The sequence below is a fragment of the Astatotilapia calliptera genome, chromosome 18 (assembly GCF_964374335.1).
Source record: "Astatotilapia calliptera chromosome 18, fAstCal68.1, whole genome shotgun sequence".
Taxonomy (NCBI): domain Eukaryota; kingdom Metazoa; phylum Chordata; class Actinopteri; order Cichliformes; family Cichlidae; genus Astatotilapia; species Astatotilapia calliptera.
The window spans coordinates 3,843,120-3,864,353 of NC_137439.1; the positions used below are offsets into that span (position 1 = coordinate 3,843,120).

General features: G+C 44.4%; 1 protein-coding gene across 2 annotated transcripts in view; it reads left to right on the top strand.

Annotated features, from left to right (window-relative positions):
• Window positions 1-21,234, top strand: part of kcnq3 (potassium voltage-gated channel, KQT-like subfamily, member 3) — a 116,622-nt gene that overhangs the window by 19,479 nt on the left and 75,909 nt on the right. The gene's annotated exons all lie outside the window — the stretch shown is intronic.

Consider the following 21,234-nt stretch of genomic DNA (forward strand, 5'->3'; position numbering starts at 1 on the left):
ATCGAGTGAACGCATGACTGTGGTTGTGCGTGTGTTTATTAACAGATGGTGACCTCACAGTGAGCAGCATCAGAGACCAATGGGAGCGTTAAACTCCACAAGTTTGCTCAGTTTATCTTTTTGGGGGTGAAAATGATCAAACTGTGGCAGCAGTGAACGAGCACGGTGGATATTTAGCTGCTGTCTGGTGTGTCGGGTACATGCGGAGCTCACAGTCAGACGGGTCAGACTGCAGCTGAGGTTCAGTGGGAATCTTTCATGGCTGCGTTGGATTTTATTCATCTTTAATGCATCAGAAGGAGAAGGAGCGCTGCGAACTCTCTCGTGCTCATTCTGCCAAAACCAGACGCTCCTCCCTGGTTGGTTTCCAGAAAAATTCATTTTGTCACAACACATAAATAAAAAGCTGCTTCAGACATTCGTGCCCGTTTCTGTTCATCTCATGTAAAAGTCCAGCGTGTCTGAACGGTGCCTCTGGGAACCACCGCCCCCTCACAGCAGCCCCGAGACTAAAGCACTTCTGCCCCCTTTTTTACTTGTTTCGTGTCTCTTCAGCTGTTTTGGATTGTTTGACCAAGATTGTGTTTATTTTGGACATTTTGCATCCCTGCGTAGTAATTCTGTCACTTTTTGGTCATTTTGCATGTCTGTGAACTGTTGCTGTCTCATTTCAGTCACTCTGGTTAATTTGTGTTTCTTTGTAGTCGTATTTCGTTTTTCTGTGGTCATTTTCTGCCTTTTATGATCTCTGTGGATACTTATCATCTCTTAGGTCCATTTAACATAAATTTGGGTGATTTTTGCATCTGTTTCTGTTTTTTTTTTTTTTTTTTAAGATAATTTTTTCCTCTCAATGTTTTTAATGATGTCTCTCTTTGTCTATCTCTGCTGTGATTGGATGAGAGCTGGGTACCCGTCAGACAAGTCACCCGTCTTTCTCAGGAAAGTTTTTCATTTCGTTTTTCTTCGCAGCTCTTTTCAATAACCACGTCTCATTTTGTGGTTATTACACGTCGTTTTCATCTCTGTGGGCTTTGCTTTGCATCCCTTTGAGCTCACGTTGAGTTTTTCTTTGTCACTTTGGGGTAATTCCTTATCTGTGGTGGTTTTGTTGGGTTATCTTGAGTTTTGGGCTGTTCTGGAGAGTCTTTCAGTGTGTTTGTCGTTGTTACTCTTGAGTCTTAGTTCTGATGAATATCTTTGACTGGGTTTTGTCATCTTTTCGGTTTTATCATTATTCTGCTGTTCATGTTTTGGGATTTATTCGTGTCTCTTTGCATGCTGTTGCTAAGTCGTTGTCATTATATTAGGTGCCGTTGTGTTACTTCCTGTTTTATTTGATTCGTCCTTTGTGTCTCGTGCGATGTCCTTGGTTTTACTTCCTTTGTCTCATGATGAATGATCAGTTTCACCTGTACCCTGGTTTCTGCAGCGGTCTCTCCTGTGTGTCCGTTCCAGTTTAAGTTTAAGAAGCTAAAACATCAGAGTGTTAGTTTCTGAATTAAACCTCTGATGCGTCTCTGAGTCCTGCGTCTCACTTAAACTGTGACATTTTTAGACTGATCTGAGTTTTCACGTCTTTTTGGTAATTTTGTCATCCTCTTGATTTTTTTTTTTTGTTGTGTGGCTCACATTGAGAAGTGTTTTGTTCATTAATTACAGGATTTGTGAAGACATTGAACTCCACGTTGTTCCCAAGCAAAAACTGCAACGAGCTGAAAACAGAGGCTGTGTACGTGCGGTCCATTCATCTTTTGTTGGTGTTTTGCACCTTCAGATGTTTGTTTGACCTCTGAGGATCAGAAGATGCTCAGGAGGTCCTCTCAGAAACACATTAAAGGTCCGAATGATGCCACTTTAACTCAGCTGATATTCAGACGTTTAATTGTTTCAAATGCAGAAGAAGAAACAACGGTTTCAGTTTATCACTGCAGCTGCTGGCGGGTTAATCTGATATCTGACACACACACACACACACACACACACACACACACACACACACACACACACACACACACACACACACACACACACACACACAGAGGGATCGATGGCTGCAGGCAGAGCGGTCGGACCCTGAGGAGGATGATCTTACCGGGAGGAGAAAGCATAGTCGGACTCTGTAAAGGGAAACCCCCCTCTCCAATCCCACAATCCCTTTCTGCAGTGCTGCTGCTGAATACCAGACCTCCATGAACCCCTGCGCGCACGTGTGTGTGTGTGTGAGACGGTGCTCTCACACACACACGTTAACACCCTGCAGTAAAGCCGGGGGGTCGTGGTGAGGGAGTCATTAGTGTCTGTAATTTCAGTCCTGCCTGAATCTGCCATGTCAGTGATTTTCACAGACTACCTGAGTCCGCCGGCCTCGTCGGCGTCCTGTAACATGACGGGAACAGTAACCTGCCCCACCCACACGCTGACATTTCTGTGTGTTTGATGGCTGCTGTAGCAGTTTGTCCCGTGGATCCTTTTTACAAACGGCACTTGAAGCAGTTTTAACTTCAAAGTGAGAACATCAGAATCGCTTCAGAGGTTTTTTCTTTGTTAGTCTAAAAACAAAGATGATGACAGGGCAAACCGCTGTAGGATCGAAGAGTTCAGGGGACGTTCGCCATGCTCGTTAATTTGCTCCATGATTTACAGCCGAGTAAAACGAACAGTCGCCAACACGTGAGTCTGAAACTGACCCGGATTTTTTTTTTCTCACCACATGAGACAAGCTGGTCATTTAAATCCATATTAAACCGGAAAAAACCCGTGTTAGTTGCCATCTACTGCAGGTCAGAGGTCAACGAGGCTTCTAAAGGGTCCAGAACTGAGGCTGTAATCACAGAGTCGGAGTCAGGAAGTGAGAGAGGTTTGGACCTCGAATGTTTGATAAATTCAGAGTTTCTTCATTTCTGACTGTCCAGAAGTCTAAGAAACGTCGGTGGCATCCAAACGCAGCCACACAGCTGTTTGTGACCTTTAATCTATTGATTTGTGCGTCTGGATACAAATTCTGTTTTGTTGTTCTTGTCCCTGAACATGAATTTTCATCAGCCTAGTCTCTCTGATCTGTACTAATTCACGTCCACGTCCACAAAATCAATATATTTCACTTTTAAAGGGCAAAAAATAAAAAGTCAAATTTGGGTCTTGGAGCCAGTCGTTTCGCCATGTCAGAGTCTGAGTGACATCTTTGCCTGTTGCTTTTTAAAGTTGCTGGTTTGAACAGTTTTATTACATCAAACTTCAAGGAGCTTGTCTATAAATGCAAACAAACCTCCATGAAGCCTCACGCTGCAGAAGCTGCCTGAGAATCTGCATGTTTTTAGGGTTTCTGGAGAATCGCAGTAATTAACTGTACATCCACAGGATCTGCTAACAGGTAATTCAGCTGCATTTAATGTCACAGTATGTAAAATGTAAATGGAAAAAAAAAACAGGCTTCAAAACACTGGTTTTGCTGGTCGCGTTTCCTTCGTCCTGCATTTTCACCACCGCACAAATCTGTCCCCAAGAACTTCATTTGATTTAGATTGCAATTAAAACAGCAGGTAATTCCAGCTGGAATTGTTACTGGAGGGGTGAGAAAGAGTCTGATAAAGGGTGATGTATGCTGTGGACTGGATTACAATCACTCCACCTGCCCTGGAGAAATAAACAGCCAATAAAACGGAGCAATAATGCTCTCTGCAGTGTCCTGATACTGCAAATAAACGGTTCTGCTTACCGTCATGGCTTTTTTAGCTCAGTTATTTTTACACCTTTATATGTCTTCAAGTCAAAACACCTAAGGTATAGCACCATCGCAGGCTTCCTCCTGTCCTCCCCAGTAATCCAGATTAAATGTCAATCTTCAATTTCCTGCAGCTGGTTGCAAACGTGTGTTTGGTAAACTGCACACCTGCCTCAGCGCGAGATAAACTGCACAAGCTGGAGACAATTACCGATCCTCTCCTCCAGCCCGGCTCCCTTTAAAGCTGAGGGATGAGTCAGAGCCTCTGCAGATCTGAACCAGCGAGAGCCGAGCTCTCTGCTGCTCCCTGTGTGGTTGTTGGACAGATTTAGCCTGCAGAGTGGAGTCATCAACTGTGTGTGTGTGTGTGTGTGTGTGTGTGCTTGTGTGCGCGGCACGTGAACGCTCGGACAAATCATCTCAAACATCAGCACCACGGTGAAGGCTCAGATTCACACTCGGAGAAATCTGCTGCGTCGCTTTACAGCAGGGTGCAGGCAGGGGGCGCTGTCATTGACACGCAGAGGTGCGTGTTTGGCTCTTTAGAGAAAGGCAGGAAAAGTTCATAAGAACACTTTTTCCATGTTTTGTTTTCTTCTGTTGGGAAGTGTTAAGCTGGGCGTAGCTACAAGCGTTAGCTGGAAACTGACACACAAACACGTCAATGATTAAAAGCTGACGAGATAAACTAGAATCTAGACTTAGATTAAGTCTATTAGCAACAACAACTACTCATAATCAGCTGAATAATCACTGTCCCTCGAGGTCCTCTGAAAACACTGAATCATTTTAAAAACCTGCAATGACAAAAAGTGACACAGAATAGATTTAACAGCTCTAAACTGGGTGGAAATCCACCAGATTTTCTTGGATAAATGAAGGTTGACATAAATAAAAATGTTGGGTGTATGTGAGCAGGATGAAGGAGGCACAGCCTCAAACCCGCCACCGCCGCTCTGGTGTGTTTATGGAGAAAGTGGGTCAGGACGACCTCGGGCGCCGCTGACTTCGGGGTACATGATGCAAATGCTGTTTGAGGTGGAGAAGCACCTGAAACACAAAGGCAGCAGCCCACCAAGAAGGATCGGTGTGAGAGGAAAGTGACAGACAGTTGGTTGTTTTTTCCTTTTGAACACCTGATTATTCAGCAGGAAGCGTCAGAAAGACAGAAATAGCAGTTCAGTCAGTGGGTTTGTTGCCATGCGAAGAAAAACCGACAGGATGCTGCAAATCGGAACAAATGCATGAATAAATAAAGTTGGCACATTGTTTTCATAATATCTGGCGTTATAGTAACTCCTTCTTTATTTCTAAACTAAAGCAGATTTTCCTGCAGCAGTAATCACATGACCTGTGGTCAAAGGTCGTGTAAACCAAGAGAGGCTCTCAGAAATACACATTTGACTGCAGTGTTCAGAGGTCGGGGGGGTTTGATGTAGTCAGACTGCTCGTGATTTTAATGCATTTATAGGTTTATTGGAAGTCTCAGTTAAATCTGCTGCTGACTGCCTGCGTGTCCCAAACCCGTCTGTTAGGTTTCAACTCTGAGTGTTACTGCTGCAGGTACATGGCTGCCATCAGGATTTCCCTTCACTGGAATAAAGACCCAGTTAATATTTTCTGCCTCCTTGGCCACCTCCAATGTTGCTGAAATGTTGGGGTCAGTGTTGAGATGTGAAAATCAGTTCTATATAAATAAAGTTAATGTTTCCTGGCTTCACGCTGCAGCACAGGGAGATGATCCGAGACTCTAAAGCCTCTAAAAGTGCCACAGAGCGGGCCACTGGATGTGTTATGGCAGTAAAACTCTAACTTATTAGCTCATTAAACTCAGTGCACCGTAACTCTGGATTAGATCATCGCACTGAGCGCACTCCTGAGTCTTTTCTGTTTCTGACTCACGATTTGGTGTCATTACTCTGCAGGTTGGTTTAAGAGCCAATCAGAGAGCCACGACGGGCTCCATGCTAACCCCGCTTTCACCACCCTCTGTCCTGATGACTGACGGCACCTCAGTTCACGCGTGTGTGTGTGTGTGTGTGTGTGTGTGTGTGTGGTGGTTTGTAGTGGTTACAGGTCTAATTCTGGGCTGACAGATGGGAGGGATGCGATGCAGCCACCAATTTTAGCATTTTTATGCACTCACTGGTGCAAAAATCCTTCACTCTTATTTTGAAAGTTTAGCTGCTACTAACCTCGTCCTGGGGGGGAGCAGGTCTCTATTGTTGGGGGGGACTCTTTGAAATCCGGCTCTCTCCGGCAAACGTGGTTGAAGCTGTGTTGTTATCTCTCGGCTGCAAAATGGTTGCAGTTCAGGAAACTGGAAGCACAGATTGTTTCCACAGCTGAGCCTCGATCAGAGCACCTGCTACAAATTAAGATGGCAAATCCCTGTCTCTGATTGACAACTGATTTGGTTACTAAGTTGTTGGGAACAGATGGACACACAAAGTACACTTTATAGAAACCCCGCCCATCCATCCATCCAGCGGTCTAAGCAGAGAAACTCAAACCTCCCTCTCCGGGCCCCCTGCTCCATCTCATCCGGGAAGACGGTGTTCCCAAAGCCAGCCAAGAGATACAACTGCTCCAGCATGTTCAGGTTCATGTCCTGCTCCTGGTAGGATTTGCCCAGGAGCCATCCCAGCTAGATGCCTGTACCACCTCAGCTTGCTCCACAGCCCTAGTTTAGAAATACAAACAACACTTTAAGCCATTTATCTTTATCTACATGTAAGCATGGCCTCATTTTTACAGGACGGGTAATGAGCTGCTCTTCTTTAACTTTATACATTTATCTATAAAGTGTCAGCCAGCAGAGCCGCGCGGATGGAGACGTCGCTGGTGATTAAATGTGTAATCAAACGTCTCCAAAGTGAAAGGAGGAGGTAAAGGTTGGAGAATGCGCGACCCAAATCTTCACCCAGTCATTGTTTTTGTCTCTGACTGTAAGCTACGTCTCCTCAGTGTGGCTGATTCGTGTCTCCATGACATGAGTAATCCCGTTCGAGCTTCCTGTCAGTGTTGGAGCTGTTGTGCCGTTTACCGCCCTCCCCCTCCGTCTGATCCATTTTGGAAAGTGACAGCGTGCGGTTTGATCCAGACGGTGTTTAGCCAGGCTGCCGCTCCCAGACTTGCTTTGAAAGCTTCCTCTGCAGACCTCCAGGCGAAAATGATTGCCTCTTCTTTCCCCAGAGTTTGTGGTGCATGAGGCTGATTGGAGCCATTTCTTAACTTTAATGCCGCATTAAGACGTTTTTATGTAGAAGCGCACCTGCCTCCTCCGCCTGAATCACCCAGTGTGTCTCGTTTCAATGCTGCACACATTTCATTTTCGTTCCTGTTTTTAAGCCCCAAACGAAAGGAAACAAATCAACACTTTGGAGTTTCATGTTGGAGTAATCAGCAGAGCTCGGTGTCTAATGCAGCAGCCACCAACATGTTTAAGAGCTTTGCCGTGGCCAGTTTGGAGGTGTTTTTATTAAACGCCCCCTCCACAAACCTGTTTAAGTGTCTACACGATAAATCTGCCTGCTACGGTTAGCTTCAGTTGCGTTTTTCTAAATGTTGCACACTTGAATTAAAATTAAACCAGTGTGGCTTTGTGAGTTCGCCTTTACTGCATCTGCAAATATATACATGGACATAGCACAGCGTTACACACTTTTGCAGTCTCACATAACGCTTATAGGCGCACTGCCTTATGGGTAGTGGCTGGCTTCTTTACTCCCGCTAGAGCTGCTCATTTTAGGGGATACTCCCTCTTGTGGTGTAACAGAGGAATAACTACGCTTCCTGCACTATGTCATTTTTGGAGACTGGGGCACACATTATTTTACCACAATCAAAGAAAATACAGATTTGAACAATCAGACCATTTAACTAACTACAATATTGTCACTAAAGATTATGGGGGGTGTCTTGTTTTGTCCACAATGTCTTTCTTGTCCTTACATAAACTTGAGCCTGAAACGTTGACCGCTCCTCCTTTATCAGCAAAGAGAAACCTCACAAGTGGCTGTCATGAGAAAAAAATCCTGTCTTTGTGTGTGTGCAGAAAGACGGCTGTCAGTTTTATTCAGGGGTTAAAGTGGGTGAAACAATCGCTAGTTAGCCGGTTAGCTTCAGGGGATTTTTCTCTGAGGGCCATATCTGCTAAAAACATAAACGGATGTTACATCAGCTCCCAGCGCTGCTTTCCAACCACCGTCGTTATAAGCAGAACGTTTCAAATGAAACTAAAAGTCATCATCAGTTTGTCTTCAGTTCTGCTTTCATATCCAGTAATGTTTCACATCTTGGTTAGTAAATCTTTAAAAGCAGCGACTACAGAGCTGCACGTTCAGAAGCCAGCGTCAGCCTCACTGTCAATGTCAGCAACAAATGCCTCTTTAGTTATATTAGAGATATGACATTTATTTTACGCTACAAATGCACACAGACTTCCCAGATAGCACCCATCCTTGGTCCACGTCTGGGTTGGACTGACGGTGCTGATGAGGTCAGTCTGTCTGAGGTTAGACAAACTCACAGTGAGCTGCAGGTATAACTGAGCTAATCCTCACAGCATGGTTTAACCTGACAGAGGACGTTACACAGCTGCTTCTCCCGACAGGACCGACCCCGGAGGGTGAAGCCTAAGGCTAACAGAGGATTCAGGCTTGTTAAGGAGATTCATAATCAATTCATTAATATCATATATTTGATAATAGTTCACACAGTCTGAACTGGTGTAAATCTCATTAACTCACATTTTTAAGACCCCAGGTTTGTGATTATACACTGGAATATTTTCACAGGAAGTCCGGACATTTATTGTGAAGGACCTGGTGATGTGTTTGTGTTTTTGGAATTTGATTCCTCGGTTTGTGGGGTTTTAGGACAGGAGTGGATAAAGCATCAGCTCTCAGACCTCCTGTGCAGCTGACCGAGCACTCGGCTCCAGCCTGAGCTACGCTCTCATCATTTATTGATGCTTTATTTTGCACCATCAGCCACTGCTTCCACCCTTTGTAACTCCATCCACCCCTCCTCACTCCGGGTCATAATGGAGCATTGTTTCCAGATGCTCTGAGGTTCTTTCCTGAGACATCACTCTCTCTAAAACGCTCCTCGTTTCCTGTTGGTGGTTAAACCTCGTGTGATTGGCTGAGCTGGAGGGTTTCTAAACGCCAAACGCTGATGTTTCGTCAAAGCTGGCGTCTCTGCCATGATGTCCCAGGTGACGTCCCAGCTCTGTTGGACACAGGTAGATTAAGCTCCAGTGACACCGCCCCCTCCATCACCTGAAGTGATGTCACAGCCGCTGCCCCCGACACCCAAACCTGGATAAGGAGAAGACGGATGGATTTTCCTGCAGGTTCTTGTGATTTGTGGGGTTTGTGAATAGCGCTGCAGTCTGTGCACCAGGACGCTGGCGTTAAAGGACATCTCGCGCATATCTTTGAAACTGATATCAGAGCTTATCCTCTGCAAGCTTCACAGTAACTACAAACACACAGATCCTGCACATCCAAACAGCAGAGTTCTCCAAAAGTGTCTCCAGTCTGCCTGAAAGCTGTGATTTGTTTAAAAAGGGAGATGAAGCTTCTCCTCAGGTGCTCTCGCCGCTAATACCCCATTTCACTTCCTTTAAAAGCGCGTCTTGGTAGCAATTTTCAAAACAGTCTTTTCATTAAGAAGATATTAAAGCTTAAATCGAGCCAAAAGTGCTGACCACGTCTTTTTCCCCCCAAATAGTTGATGCACTGAGCTAATTAGCATTCAAGACTCATCAGAGTTTGCAGCAGAGATTATTCAAGTTCACACTCTCATTCCTGCTTTTGCATGTGTGCCGGTATTATCACTGTAAATATATCATCTCTTACGAATCTTGTGTGACGCCTGTCATTTGACCTGTTCTTGGAATCTCTTACTTCTGCTGCTCCTGATGATGAGCAGCGAGTTTAAGAAGCTCGGGTGTCTCTGAGAAGGTGATCGGTGAGACTCGGGGTGGCCTGAGATGCAGGAGGTGTCATCTTTGCATTAAAATGAGGATCATAAGAGGATCAGCGGACGCGGGGAGGACACGTCCGGTAATATTTAACACGCACTGAAGCAAAATCTCTGGAAAAGGGCGAGAAAGGACACAGCGGGATGGCAGAGGGATCAGAGGGACTGCTGACTTCACGAGATGGATTTAAAAACAATGTAATGCTGAGTTATTACTCGCCCACTGAGCTCTACATGTCTGAATTAAGACCAGAGCCCAACTAACTGGATGTGGGGGACACTCCTGATGCTGAGCTGCATTTGAAGGGCAAATTTTATTAGACTCTGACCTTCTGAACTCCCTCGCTAAGTAAATATAATCAGCACAATAGGAATGTAATGTAGTGATGGTCTCCTTAGTCTCATGTGTTCTGCTTTTAACTTCTTATTTCACTTGTTGGGTGTCTTTAAAAAAACCTGAGGATAACTGTGAGCAGTTTTTCAGTCTTCGTGTGTGGGGGTGATTTATTTCCAGTTTTTAAGCTCTTCTCCTTTAAAAAGTGGCTCCATCAGTGACTCTTTTATTATCCTTTCAGCTCTGGTTGGGTTAAAGTTTATCTTAGTAATCAGAACACCTTTGCTTCGCCTCAAGAAGTTAGAACGTCAGAACAAAGAAAAATGATTTTACGACATGAAATTTTATTTCCAGCATGTGAGAATCCATCAGTGTCGAAACCTTTCTCACCTCTTGAAATAAACAGACCTGACACAACACAACCTTCCCTCTAAATTAATAGCATTCCTCCTCCTCATGATGTGCGCTGGTGTTCGCCGCCGTCTTGGAGATGATGGATGAGGAGCTCGGGACGACATGAGCTGATGCCTCCTCCTGCTCCGTAGCCTTTAAGGAATAACACGAGGGATAATTAGATCTGGAAAACATTGGGGCTCTGTGGCGTGCAGATGCCTTCTTCTTACTCGCATAATGGAATCTGCACGGAGCAGATGGCACAGAGCATTTCATCAGAACCACGCCCCAGATCAGCAGTGATGCAGTTTCAGCCTCAGCCTCCGTTAAACAAACGTCTTTATTCTGGTTAAAAAGTGAGAAACATCAATGATTTGCAGTAAAGGTGGAGCTGCGAACAGCTGGCTTCTACATAACGACCTCTGATTGGTTAATTGACAAGCTTGAAGCTCACACAGTCAGAAGTGCAGCAGTAATCTGATAATCCTGATTTTTACATAAATACAGATCTGAGTTTAAGGCTAAAGGACTCAGACAGATGTGGTTCACACAGCTGGACTAACATCTGATCAGCTGTGCTGTGTCATCTGAGCCCAGGCAGTGCAAAGAGCATTAAGTATGTCTCGCATTAGTAATGTATGAACTTCATATGCATGCCTGATGCAGTTCTGACACCACTTTTAGAAGAAAGAAGTTGAAGTAATTCAGTCTCTGTCATCGTTGTGGAGGAATGTTGGCCCACTCTTCCTAAAGTTCACTGAAGTTTTTATTTGATCACTTTGCTCTTCTCTGTCCAAAGTTCATTCTTCCAGAAGGAGACGGTTTGTTTAGCCCTGCTTTTCTACAGCTGTGCGGCTGCATGTTGTTTGTGGAGAGGAGAGAACTTCTCCTGGAAACAAACGTCTCGTTCTCCTTCAGTCTTTGTCTTTAACTGAGATGTAGCTCCTTGATGCTTGCAGTTTTTATCATTGCACCATTTGACGCTGGAAATTTGCACCACTGTGATTTATACTGTGCTGTCTTGAACTTTACATGGTCTGACTTGGGGGGGATTCTGGGACATCCACTCCTGGGAATATTGTGACATTGTGTTAACACACCTGGAAGCTCCTGATAAAACCTCTGCTTTCATAGAAGTGCTCCAACCTGCTGAGCATCAGTTAATCAGATGCATTTGATTAGCAGCAGCCAGCTGCTGTTACCCTCCTATGAAAACAGAAAGGCCTGTTTAGTCCTGCACAAGGTTTATCTCACTGATGTTCCACTTCTTTCTAACAGTTTAAAGTTATAAAAAGAGGGCTAACAACAAGCAGCTGCACCATAGTCCAGTTTACACAGAATCAGAGCAAAGAGGTGCAGTTGCCCACTCATAGTAAATCAGGTGCCTTAACTAATCACATGTGAAACTATGATTTTAGGGATTGATCTTTGGGGAAGCTGATATTTGTGTTTGGTTCAGATTAAAATGTGGATGCTGTTTGTGATTAAATGCTCAGTTGAACGGCTTAAGGTGAAAGAAGAATCAAGCATCAGGTGACTGCTACACTCTCGGATGTTTTCCTTTCTGTGAATGCTGTGAAATATTAGAGAGCTGTAATGTTCACGTGTGTTGCTTTAATATTGATTAGTATAGTGATTCCTGCTGGAAAAGTGCTGTCATTCAGGCTGATAGCCCTACTGTGTGTGTGTGTGCGTGCGTGTGCGCGTGTGTGTGTGTGTGTGTGTGTGTGCGTGTGTGTGTGCGTGTGTGTGTGTGAGATCTGAGCATGTGCGGAGCCTGCTGACATTTTGAATAATTGATCACAGGAGCTCACCTCTTTCAGTCAGATGCTCAGTGTCCATCACACGCAGCCGTTGGTCTGTCCATCAGCCTGAAATCCTCTTTAAACTCAGTATAAATGGATTTTTTTAATTAAAGAGACTTACCCTGACTGCCTCCAGGCACTCTGATTTCCTGTGAAGCTTCTGTAGCCAAACACACGTCCTGCACGTTTTATACCATTTTTCAAGTTTCACAAGGTGTCCGGAGAAAGGTCAGGGTCATGTGACCGACAGCGATAGCTGAGCTCTGCCTGGTTATAGGTAGAAGTTCGAAAATATCAAAATAATGTTTTTGTATTTTATTAAACTATCACTATGATTTTATTAAACGGTGACAGATTTATTTTCTTAAATCATAAATTTCATGTGTAGTAAAACATATTAATATATTATTAATATTTAGATTAAGCTGAATTAAACTCCACTGTGTAACTAGTGTGTCCCTCTGGCATTAAGTTACTTAATAATAACAATAACTGCAGTTTTGTTTGTTTTCTACAAATGTCCTCAAGCACGACCAAAGTCTTCAGCACAGCGAGTGAAAATATGCCGACTGTGTTTATTGTGTTATTCATGTTAAACTGCCTTTGACTAATGCACCGATCTGCAATAGTTTAACAATCATAAAATAGAAATGCACTTAAAAATCTTATAAAAGTAAAAACAGAAAAACTCTTTCGAAACACTGTTTCAGATGGTGTTTTTTTTCTTCTTCTTCTTCTCATGGCTCTGTGTGATGTCACGGAGCTCCACCCACCTGAGGGTCACATGTAGCACTGGACCTGGTTTTTGTTTAGTCTTTAGTTTAGCACATTTCTGCCGTTGGTGATTATGTTCTCATTCTGGACGTCGCCTTCGCTCTGTGGCATGGCCGTCTCCTGTTGCTAAGGGAACTGATTAAAAACAAGGGCATGTATATTTTAATATGAGAAATAGTTTGATAAACTGTTTTTATTTAAAGAGAAAAGAGACTTGATAGTAAACGGTCGTCTCCAGCAGCGTGCGGATGAGCAGGATGGGCTTCCATTAAATGTGACATATTTGTGGGGGAAGGGGCGGAGCTACACTGAGCTTAACAACAAATGTGTAAGAAAAATGAGAAACACTTAAAAGTGAAGTAATCACGTGGCTGCCTCTCATTGGTTAGTGGAGTTAAACTGGGCGTGTTAAGTGTATGAGAGTGAAACCCGGGGTCGTAGGTCATGAGGTGGAGGAAGGCGGGTGTTGGTATGCTGTCGGTCTTTTATCAGCCGCCGCCGCCGCTCGCTCACTTCCTGCCATCAGCTGTCAGTTTGTCTGCCTCTCTGTTCCTTTTCTGTCTCCTCAGCCTTTCATTTCTGCCTCTCACCCCCCTCTGTTTGTTTTCCACCATCATCCCCAAACCCCCACCTCAGCACCACCACCTCAGCACCAGCAGCAGCAGCAGCAGCAGCAGCAGCAGCAGCAGCGGTCCTATCTGCTGTCGCCTTTTGTCTTCTTATCATTTTCCTCCAGTCCTCTGCAGTTTACTCTTTCTCTGTTCCTGTGATTGAAGCTGTTTTCGAGAGCAAACGCTGCTGCTCTATTTTACACTGCAGACCAGCTCTGCCAGCTTTAGCAGAGAGTTTACGTCTCCTCTCACAGATTCACATGAGAAGACGATTTTCAGACAGGTTCAAGATGTGCGTCGTTTAGTTTTAGTGCCCTCAAAAAGGAAACAGGCACATTTACAGTGTGAGTGCCTGTAAGTGCTCATAACGGCGTGAAAGTTTATTCTGTTTGAACTATTCTGGTCTTTTATCTCACTGGATGATGTTTGCATGTGTATACACGTATACATGTATTTTATGTTCACGTATGTGTGCTTGTGTGTGAATGTGTACATTTTTATATATGTAGTTGCATGTTTGCATGTACACATACTTTTTACAAACCTATATGGATGTCTTACAATGTTTCTATAATGTTTTCATGTTCAGCACTTTGGCCGACAATTGATGTCTTTATAATGTGCTATATAAATAAAGATGACTTGACTTGAAAGTTGCGTTTAGAGCGCTGGACACTTCGCAGCGATCACCATCTTGGTGATGACACAGATAAATGTTAGAGTCCCACTGGTTCTCCAGACTCCTCCCACAGTCCACAGACATGCCTGTGAGGACCTGGTCACGGGTGTGAGGTGGATGAAGTGTGTTAGTGCTGTATGAATGCGTAGCTGGGACGTGACTTGTGGTCCATGACACCCCCACACCATAGCCACTTTACAGCAGCTTCCATTTCTTTTTGAGGCGTGAAGCCGCTGAGAATTTGTAGCAGCAGCCTCCTGGTAGCATCACGTTCAACCATCACAGCCAGCCACTTCTTCTGCACACGTGGAAGTTCGGCAGAAGGCCCCGCCCCTCCCTGAGCCTGGTTCTGTTGGAGGTTTCTTCCTGTTAAAAGGGAGTTTTTTTTTTCTTCCCACTGTCGCCAAAGTGCTTGCTCACAGGAGGTCATGTGATTGTTGGGTTTTTCTCTGTATGTATTATTGTAGGGTCTACCTTACACTATAAAGCTTGAGGTGACTGTTGTTGTGATTTGCTGTATAAATAAAGCTGAATTAGATTGAAGTTTGTGTTCGTCTTTAGCTATGTGCTAATATCTAATGATCAGTTTCAGGATATCAATTTTTACAAGTGTGTCGTTGTATTAATCCTCTGATTTATTACTGATGGTGAAAACTAACATTAATGTGTGAGGGGGGGGGGGGGGTCGCTGTACAGTTCCTGCAGAATAGCAGCCAGTTAGTGTACTGTGGGACTGGTGTACTGTGGGACTGGTGTACTGTGGGACTGGTGTACTGTGGGACTGGTGTACTGTGGGACAGCTCTCCTACAAATCGAGTCCGACCGCTCATCTCTGCCTTTGTTACCTGTTGAAACTCGAGCTTAATCTGCGTGGAGATCAGCAGACGCTCATCGTGCTGCGAGTTTTCTTAAAAAAGGACGTTGCTTTTCTAGGTGATTATAAAGCATTACTTTGGTCATAATTCATCAATTTCAAGACCAAACAATAAATGGACTCTTTTACAAGATAACAGTGGGATTGGGAAGCATCTAATCCTTTGACAGCAGCTGGTTTCTGTCCACGTGTGCACTCACTGAAGGAGGCGTCTTATCTTCTACCTGAGAACCTCAGATAACGCCTCCTCCTGCTTACCCTCGCTCTGCTGCTCCCTCCCTCCACTTTAAACCCCCCACTGGCATCTGGACCAGTTGCACCGGTTACCAGGCATAACCACGTGACTCGTTGCCAAGGTAACCCCAGCGGATGGGCAGGCGGGGGGTCCTCCATCCTTGGTGGTGCGATCAGTGATGCTTCGTTTCTGAGCTGGAAGGTTTTTTGCAGTTTTCTGCAGCGGCGGTGATTAAAGCCGTCGCAGGATGCACATACATGCTGCTGATGGAGGAGCGGCGAGGTGTTCGCACATAAAACACGGAGCTGTAACCCTCCGCCTCCCCCGAGACAGCACGAGTATGCTGACTCCTTCAATGGCGGTCTATATTTAGATTGTTGGTGGGTGTGCTTGTTCAGATTAGGGAGTGTGTGTGTCTGTGTGCATGTATCTACAGCATGATGACACAGCTGTGTACAACAAGGAGTCTCAGTTGCTAGGCAACCCCATCCAAAAACACTAAAAATGTGGAGTGTGTGTGCAGCAGCAGGTTCTCAGCTGGAGGATTGTAGAGCATCGATTTGATCCCTGAGAGCAGTTTAGTAACCGTCACCTGTGAAAACAACGGCAGGTGAGCTTCAGTCAAAGATTGTTCTCATATTTATTTTTATTCACACACGAGGCACAAACAGGCTGCAGAGGAGACACCGCCCTCTGACCTGAGAGGAAAACCCACCCAAACCTCTCCCTCAGTGGAAAACGTTGCTGCAGGTGACCGCACTTCAGACTTGCAAAATAAAGCTCAGGGTTTCAAAGTAAAGCTTTACAGCAGAAATAAATGTGTTCAGAGTCTGAAATAGACTCTTCTGTCTCTGTGGTGGGGTTCATAAGAGCTGGACATGTTTTTTGTTGTTGTTGTTGTTTGAGTCTAGCAGTATCCATTAAAAACAAAGTTAGCATCATGGCTGCAATGATTGACAGGTATCCCAAAATAGGCGACTTTAGCCATTCGCTGAGTCACAGATCAGGACCTCTTGTTGTGTTTTACGTTATTTTTATCCTCTGTCCAGTATGTTCTATGTTAAGATCATTACCATATACATCCACTTTCATTGTAAGTTACACTCATGGTCTTTCACAAATGAAGAGAGATCACAGAGAGATTTGAAGAGAATCATTAACATTAACTGATAACTTCTTCAATAATTCCAACATGGCAGCGACCAAAACGCCAAAGTTGAAGCTTTTAAATCACCGTGCTGTCACTTTAATTCAGTTCAGTTCCATTTATGTAGCACTAATTCACAACAGCAGCCACCTCAAGGCACTTTATATTGTCATATAAAGACACTACAGTATTAGATGCTCCAACAATCACATGACCTCCTACGAGCAAGCACCTGACGACAGTGGGAAGGAAAAACTCCCTTTTAACAGGAGGAAACCTCCGGCAGAGCCAGGCTCCGGGAGGCGGGGCCATCTGTTTTCACTGGCTGGGGGTGAAGGGAAGGAGAGGCAGAACAAAAGGAGTCAGAGATTAATAACTACTCATTCTAAAATAACGAGTGGTGTATGAACACATGAGTGAAAAAGAGTAAGTTAAGAAGAAACGCTGAGTGCATGCAGCGTAACTAAGAAGGATTCAGGGTCACCTGATCCAGCCCCAACTATATGCTTTATCAAAAAGGAAAGTTTTGAGCCAAACCTTAAAAATAGTGATAGTGTCTGTCTCCTGAATCCAAACTGGGGACTGAAAGCTGAAGGCTCTGCCTCCCATTCTACTTTTAAATACTCCAGGAACCACAAGTAACCAGGATAATAAGGTACTATAAGGTCTTTAAGATGAGATGGGGCCTGATTAAGTCACGCATCTGTGTTCATGTTTTATCTTTTCTGCAGTTTCTGATGTTTACATGTCAATAAAAATGAAATAATAACACCCACAGCACGTAAGGGCCGGCCCAGTTTGGGACAAGTTTGTGTGGATCAGGGAATAATAATAATAACTAATCGGGAGTAGTCGATCACACAAACCACTCTTCAGATATAAGGATGAGCTGAGTACAGAACTGAGAAATATAGGAAATGTACTGTGCACAGGAGATAAAATGAGATATATTGTAGATTTACATGAAACACAAGGTACGGAGGACATCAAGCCCAGCCCTGAGCCACACTACCTTACCTCCATCATGAAGACGTGGTACTGCGGGAACCTTCAGGGACCAGGAATCTGTTTTACTCTCCAAGAGGTCTCTGCTCTAGGAGAGTACTCTTTATAATTACAGGAATTATAGGGGTGTTGCTTCCAGCACTAAACAGCTGCAATTAGTCAAATACTTATCTTCTCTGTTATCTCCACCTTCCTTGTAGTGGAGCAGTTTGTTGTACGGTTGCGAAAAAGTAAAAAGTAGTAATTTGCTTAATCTTCTTCTTCAAACCATGGAGAGAGAAAAAATGTACTTCCTGAATTCCCGTAGCTTCTGTGGGTAAAACACAGGTATGAGTACCCAGCTGTAAATCTCCTCTTTACTGATCGGGCTTGTGTTGCCTCTCTGTGAACTCTTGAACTCTCGATGTCACCGTGAACTTTGAAACTTTCCCTCGATGACCTCCGCAGGCCGGTGGCAGGAGTTAAAGTCGTTCTTTTCCCGAGAAAACCTTCCAGTGAATCCCTGCACTGTGACAGAAGCCAAGTTGAGTAATTAGTGGGTGGCGAGCGACCTTGGTTAATTACATCAGTGAGAGCAGAGAAAGTGTCTGTCCAGAGCTCCATAATGCCGATGTAGCTTCACAAATGTGCTCTTTTAGTTAAACATGGCTCCAGGTTGGATTCTGATGAGCTTTTAATGACGGCCGTGAGGTCAGATCATCATCTCAATACTGATGAGTCAGGCTTTTATTTTTAAGAGTTCCTTGTTTTGCAGGGGATGACTTTAAACCCTGCAGAAATGCAGCAGAATTCATTTTGGTGTATGTCCAAAGAAGGCTAAAAATGAAGCGGATGAACAACAGTGTAATAAAGTGATTTCATGGAGGCCAGAGAAACAAAGCATCCAGGCAGGTGGGTTTGGACTCTGCGGGGGAAGGAAAGGTCAAAGGTTTCAGGAAGGCCAGAATTGTTGGTGAGGAGGTTTGGAGCATGAGCCAAGAGGAGCAGCGCTGAGTCTGAGGGTACTTCAACAAAGATGCAAGAGCTGTGGAATAAAGGCCAGAGGGCACCGAGAGGCGGAGGAGGAGATGTGAGCGAAAGACGAAAATAATGAGTCTGTGAAAGAAGTAAGCATCTCTCGATCTCTCGATCTGGCCCATCAAGACATCCTTGACCTTCAAGGATAAATTATCCTGTGACCTTTTGCATGACCTTTCCGGACGAGTGGATACAATTGTGTTGCTGTGTCACTTGAAGGTCACAGCAGAGGGTGTACTTGCCCTCAGCTGAGCTTCATAGATGCCATTTCCTTTCAGGTTGCATCTTTTTTTATGAGACTGACGAAACTTATCAGAGTCCTAATCAATAAGAAGCTATTCTCTATATTGTTCTTTGTTGGGTGTGAATTTATCACAAGCTATTCCCTGGAGAGTGCACTTCTAGACATCCACCAGTTAACATCTTCATTAAAACAAAAAAACTTGGTGGATGTTAGTGATGAACTGTAGGGTGGGCTTTAAGAAGGCGTCCCCAACCTTTTTTCGCCACAGACCAGTTTATGTCCGACAATATTTTCACAGACCGGCCTTTCAGGTGTCGTGGATAAATACAACAAATAAAACCAGTACCGGTACAAAAAAAAAAAAGATTTACTCATGACACCTGGGAAACGATTAAAAACCCTGAAAACCATAAATTTCAAACCCGAGCGTCAACTCTCGCAGCCCGGTACCAAACGACCGGTCCGTGGCCCGGGATTTTGGGACCGCTAGCGTATCCTCGGATTCTCAGTCCACTCATACTCGGGACATCTGAATTCAAAGAGCTCAGAAGACCAGGATGCTCAACTCAAGGCTTCAAAACTTACATTTTTCTGATCATGATCATTTTAAGAAACCTTTTTTAACCTGTCCATAAGAGACAGTCAGCTGATGGTTATCCATCGTGTTGGCTCGATATCTCGCCGCGTGTTTGTCTGACAGAGGTCAATATCGTTTGCGCCTCAGATGAGAGGAAGCCTGTTTGTTCTCACATGCTTGGTAGATTTTTATGGGACTGTTTGTTTGCTGTTAATACTTTCAGACACTTTTAGTATCTCATCATGTCCGTCTGAGAGTGATCAATAATCCTGACTTACGTCTCAGATGAAGAGGGCTTTGATGGAAGTCAGGGGAAATTAGAACATGCTTCACAGAGGTGAGGTAGATTGAGTTCATAACGTTTTCCTTGGATTGAGTGAAGTGAAGCTGGTTGGAGCTGATGGGAAATGGAAAATGCCAGAGGCACAGACAGAAGCATGCAGTGATGCTGGGAAATAGGATGTGACCCTGCGATGCTGTGCGATAATTTACCTTTCTGTACAAAGTGAGCAATAGTCAAATTTAGCTCATCTGTAGGCCTGAAATGTCATTTTTAATTTATAGTTTGAGTTGGTTTAATACGTGTTAGCTTGTGTTTCAGCGGTCACGCAGAAAATAAATGTCAGTGAAAACAGGAAAAATCTATTTTCTTGGATGGCTGCCTCTGATTGGTTGTTACTGTGCACAGTTTAATCTTTGCCTGTGTCTGAGGAGCTGCTGTGGTGCATTCACAGTGTTTAAAGTCGAGTTAGATTAGAAAGCTGAGATGAGGATGCAGACAGGCTGCTGCTGCTGCTGCTGCCGGGGGATTTGTCTGTTTTCCAAACCAACCAGATGGAGTTTGATTCCAGAATAACAGTTTACACAGTTTCATCAAAGTTTAAAGTTATGTCAGGTCAGGCGTGCTGTAATAGATCCTCCATCCGCCCTGAATGCTTTTAAATGCTCTACACTCGCTCGAGAAACTCCCCACAATCCTTTGCAGCTGTTATTTCTGTGCGTCTCAGACTGGACCGCACCACCATTTCTCCCGAGGTGCAAACCCACGCAGGTGTCCAGCTGCCTGAGACGCCGTGTCAGCGTCTGTAGTGACAAACTGTGTGCCGGCAGCCTGTGAGGCATTCCTCTGCATTACTCAGTCTGTTTCCTTTATTTTCATCAGAAATGCGAACCTCTCTATAAATACTTTAAAACAAGATTAGCTGTAAATGCGAGTACTGCTGGGAATAAAACTTTATGGACAGGCTGTCACGGTGGAGGGTGTCCGGTTTGGTGTCTTTGGTGTTCTCGTGGCTTCATCGAGCAATGACCTGCAACTTGAACTTGGGCGGTTCGCTGGAATCATAGTGATCTGAGACTTTCTAATCAGAAAGAGGGTGGAGTGCTCACTCTGGGTTAGGAATGAGTTGATGCACCATGTGATGGAGTTTAGGGTGGGCAATTAGGGCCAGGATAATGAGAGAGCTGAGAGAGAAGGCGGAGCTCTTGGCTGGTCGCTGCATCTTCCTGTCCTACATCTGACTGGGAGCTGTGGGTAGTGACTGAAATGAGTGGCAGAGATGAAGATGAAGGAGTAGGAGGAGGTGTTCTGGTGATCTGGGAGCCTTGTGTGTGCAGCCTCTGACAGATTGTTTCAATATGTAATTAACAGAAGCCACTTAAACTTAAACTGAAGTAAACATCGTGCCCCGTCACATGGTCAGACATCCACAATAAAGTTAAAGGTACAGTGTGTAAAACTTCAGAGTGCAGTCAGTTTAATTCTGTTTCTCTCCCCTCCTAATTCAAGTGCATAAACCAAACCATGTTGACCATGTAAGACAA